Here is a 5000-nt window from a genome sequence, read left to right as displayed (position 1 = left end):
CTGTGCCAGTAACCACAATAAAGCACGACCACGAGTCATTTGTTGCTTTTATACGACCACAGCACTGCACTTTTGTCAAAAATATGGGTTAATGCTGTTATAGTTTGATAAATTGGGTTGCATTCCTAAAGTTCCCCATTGTTTAGCAGCGCTATATTGAATTGAATTTTGACCTTGGACATTATCTTGCATAGCTTTGGGTGATTGTGATTATAACAAAAACAAGAACGTTGCCGTCTGTCGCAATGGGGAGTTCCGTTTGACCGCATTATAAATCAATCATAACATCTCTGTCGGGTGGAAACATCACACGTCCAAAACTGTTCCTTTTCAGGATTCAAATGATAAAAAAACAGCAAAAGTAGCAGAACCACATTCCACGCCTTGTTTTGATGCTCATTTACAAAAAACACATAAAGTTAAACTATGGAGATAAGAGTTACAGCCTCAAGGCAATGATACACAGTAGTGTTTCATTGTGTGCGTGCGTGTGTTTGCCATCAGAATATAGGGAAAAGGAAGGAATGCCCACCATTGAATTGACAGTCTGTGTGAAATCGCAATCAGTTTTTAAATGTCAACCCAAGCTGCTATTCAGTGATATCAGTAATTCAGTATAGCTAATATTAGTATGGACTGTATTATTTTCTTGGGGCGAGGGGTTTTCCAACCTCAGGGCGGTTGCAAAGGTTTACTGGATTGCTTTGTTTAGTGCAACGGTGGGCAACGTTGGTGATAGAGAAGGCAACTACTGTATATTTCCACACTGACTCCAGAGGGCCACATTGCATATTGTTACTGTCGGGGCAGAAAACTCTTATCTGCATATTTTTGTTTTCGTAAATTAATGTTATACTTTGTTATTCTAGTATGTTACACAAGAGTAGCAAAAATAGCAGATCTACAAGCTCAAAATGTGTCGCACTGTGACACTTTTGAATTGGAAGGAAACCTGATGGCATTGGTAACCCAATGGATAACATGATACCAAATTCAACTTTGGTTTCATTTTACGTTCTCAAGAGTTTATTACTTAATTTACAAGAAGTCTACACAATTAGAGAATGTAGAATAATTGTCATTTTGATCAACGTTTGCCTGCTATCTTTTCTATGGTATCACATCAATATACAGCATGGAATTGTGGACAATATCTTATGCAGCGACAAACTAAATATTCTTTGTTTTACGTCTGAGTAAAGGCTACATCTCATCAAATGGTGGTCCGTGACTGAAATGCCGAATAAATAATGGACCTTGATATGAAAAAGGGTGAAAACCACTGGCGTACTGTACTGTGTGAGCACGGCAGAGCCTCGTGTAAAGGTCAGCCGTGCACCATGCATATTGTCGCTGACGGGCAGAAACCTCCTATTTCCAGTGATTATTTTCAGAAGTATCAATACCCTATTCTAGAAATACTCTGTTACTTGTTAAGTACAAGTCTGGTATTCAAAATGTACTTGAGTAAAAGTACAAAAGTATTTAGTTCAATTTGAACACTCAATCAGCTCTCAGAGTTACAGACCTGTTATGGTCATTCAGGGCTAGCTCTTTGTGTGTTTCTGGTAATAGTGTCTACTCATTCTCTATGTCCGTAACTCTCTATGGCAAACATTGCATTCTGACAAAAATGTCCACCACAAGCTAACATGGCGATGACCACTCACTCATTCACTCACTCACTCACTCACTCACTCACTCACTCACTCACTCACTCACTCACTCACTCACTCACTCACTCACTCACTCACTCACTCACTCACTCACTCACCCACCCACTCACTCACTCACTCACTCACTCACATAGATTACTTGACTAATAATGGGTGAATGTGCACAGGTGATTATTAGGTCATAAAAGGACAGCCATATTTTCTATTCTAACCCGACTGTGCTCTCCCTGCCTGTCTGGGAGGCCCTGGTAGCCCATGCTTTTATTGAGCTTACTCTTAAGCAATGATTACTATGATTGCTTCAGAGAGGGAGAAGGAATGAAAGCAGACAGGATAGAGAACAGAAGTGGCAGATGGGACATGGTCCACCTGTGTCCAATTATAGCTGCTTAATTTGCTGGTGTGTGTGTTTGTGTGTGTGTGTGTGTGTGTGTGTGTGTGTGTGTGTGTGTGTGTGTGTGTGTGTGTGTGTGTGTGTGTGTGTGTGTGTGTGTGTGTGTGCGTGTGCGTGTGCGTGCGTGCGTGCGTGTGTGCGCGTGCAGCGTGCATGTGGTGAATGATTCAATTGTGTGCATGTTAAATTAGTGTGAACACAATTTCAAATACATGATTTCAGTGTGTGTGTGTGTGTGTGTGTGTGTGTGTGTCTGCACGCTGAAAGACACAACCTAAAACCTCCTAAATTAATACTTGCCAGTGGTTGTGTGTGCAACCATGCGTGCACACAAAACTCACTCACTCTCTCACACACACACACCACTGCTTGTGCATGCACGTCCTACACTAGGGTGGGCCGGGCCCCCCTGCTGTGCATCTACAGAACCTGACACTAGATTGTGCGTCGCATTTTGCGTGCAGCACCCAGCCGCGTGCGTCATTTGGGCCCTCACCGGGGGGACTGCCCCGCTCGCTCTGATTGGATCGTTAGCTTAACCATTGGTGGGTTGTGGCGGGGGAGGGGGGGGGGGGGGGGGGTTATGTTCAAAAGTGGCGAGCGAGAGAACAAAAAAACTAAAAAACTCCCCTCCGGTTGTTTACATTGGTTTGGCCCTGCGTCGGTAAAGTGCTTGGCAGACGCGTGGGCCAAACCAATCCGTGGGGATGTTTTCGTTATCAATGCTCGCACTGTGCTGCATCCAAAATGCAATCTGTGAGGGGAAACAAAATGTGGTACTTCTCTATGTGGACGCTGTCGGGTGGAAACCTCGGATGTGCAATAAAACAGTGGTTCCCGAACTTTTTCATGTGAAGGACCCCCAAATTGACACTTATTCGGCTGTGGGCCCCCATTTGAAAAGATCCCGGGGGACCCCGATAAGAGAAGTTTTTAGTGATTCTTAACCCGTTTTAATGTCAAGGACCCCAAGTTTGACATGCATTAGTCTGCGGACCCCCCATTTAATGGAATTTATATCTCTGGGACCCTCATTTATATTGTAAAATCAATGTTAAGAAGCACTGTGTAACTGGAATTTCCTCTTCTTCCCCGGATTTGAACCCGGTTTCCTGAACCCGGTTTCCTGAAATGGTAAAAGTGCTTTTACCATTGAGATATAGGATTTATGTAACTCACTTTAGGCTGTTAATGTTCCATTTCCTTCATTCTAATGTATTTCCAGGGATGGTGAGTAAAGCTCGCTTTAGTTTCCTCTATCTGAAGTGAATGTTATCTGTATGTCTAATTATTGTCCCCATTCGGTGTCCAAATACAAAAGAACAAACCCAGCCTACAATGTTTACAAACCATCCACGCATCGCTCATGGCGTGTCTCGACAGCTTACAGATGTTATTTTGGGCGCATATAACAAGGCGCGCTGCCGAAACCTGACGCTTCAGCTATAGTGTGATAATCCGATTGATCTTATAAAACATTTAATCATAGGCCCATGGCAAGTTAACTGATTAGAAGCTCATTTGGTGCGCAAACCAGAGGCCAGCCAAGTCTCACACCGCTCACTTCTCTCTGCAGTGCTGTGCTGCTGAAATGCAGGTGCGCTGCACCCCCCGCCTCCACTCCTCCTCCTCCTGTCACAAGTGAATGGCCCAGCGCAGCCTTATTCATAATAAATACATACATGTAGGGCACAAATAACAGAATTGCTATTTCTATTATTATATCATTCTTAGAAAAAAGGGAGAAAAAAATTAAGAAAAAAATACGGAAAATCACTGAGCCCGATGCTCAGCCCGGCCCGACTAATTGGAATATTTTTTGGGCCCGGCTCGACCCGAAAAGGTTGGGTCGAGTCGGTACCGGTCGGGCCAGGTCGGGTTCGGGTTCATATTTGTTAATATCGTGTCAAAATCATTTTGGCCACTTTAACCATATTTCAGATATACAAGCTCATAGAGCCACTTTTTTACGTTTACGTTTATGTTAATAATGTCGCTTTGTAGCTTTTTTCACTACTTCTTAATTATTATGATTTTTAGATTTGTGTGTATCAAATATATTTATATATATATTTAGAAATATCATATTTTTTAATTTATTTACTTAAACTTATTTTTTTATGTATTAAAAGTAAATGGGATTTTTTTTTACCCGAGTCGTGACCCACCAAAAAAAATGTCCGGGACCCTAATGGAAGACCAATAGTATTAATTTATATAAAAAAAACATGTACATACAGTAGATGAACTATGGAGATGCAGGGTTTTCTGCCCGAGAGCGTTTCCTTTGGATCGGGGCTTATCCCACACATATTTCTCAGGTTTCCAATAATATTCGCAGAAGACAGGGAGGCTAAACTCTGTGGACTGAACATTTCTCTGGGACTGAAACCGGAGCTAAGTGCTGGGCGGGTGGAAGGCAACTAGCTACATTTTTAGGTACTTTTACACTACTTGAGTATTTTCCTCTTCTTTTTTTTAACTATACCAAAACGTTTGCACACATTCCCAAAAAAGAAAAAATGTCCACTAATTAAAAGCATGATTTGTTTTCCATGAAGAAATCGAATAAATTCCATAAATTAAAAAACAAATATTTAAGAAATAGTGCAAATAGGCGATTTACAAGTTCGCAACGTGGCGCGAAGCGACGCGTTGCACAGAATATTCCGCCAAAGGCAATAAATGTGTTATGTACTGTACTTACTTCTTACTTTACTGGAGTATTTCCAATTGTCAGTACTTTTACTTCTACTCCACTATATCTCAAAGGCAAATATTGTACTTTTACTCCACTTATATACAATTATATGAAAACTTTAGTTTCTAGTTACTAGTTCTTTTAGAAAACGTACATAAACCACGTCAGCCCATTTCGATGGTCCATTTGAAAATAGCCGATCTACAAGACTACAAGCTGATTGTCAAAA

General features: G+C 41.5%; 1 protein-coding gene and 1 long non-coding RNA gene across 3 annotated transcripts in view; one reads left to right on the top strand and one right to left on the bottom strand.

Annotated features, from left to right (window-relative positions):
• LOC308335551 overlaps window positions 1-5000 on the bottom strand; it is a 522414-nt gene that overhangs the window by 371514 nt on the left and 145900 nt on the right. The gene's annotated exons all lie outside the window — the stretch shown is intronic.
• Window positions 1-5000, top strand: part of pde5ab (phosphodiesterase 5A, cGMP-specific, b) — a 103752-nt gene that overhangs the window by 49408 nt on the left and 49344 nt on the right. The gene's annotated exons all lie outside the window — the stretch shown is intronic.

This window comes from Protomyctophum bolini (assembly GCF_963924005.1).
Source record: "Protomyctophum bolini genome assembly, chromosome: 20".
NCBI lineage: Eukaryota > Metazoa > Chordata > Actinopteri > Myctophiformes > Myctophidae > Protomyctophum > Protomyctophum bolini.
Note: the sequence above shows the minus strand (reverse complement) of the source record. Positions and strands in the feature narration are given on the sequence as shown.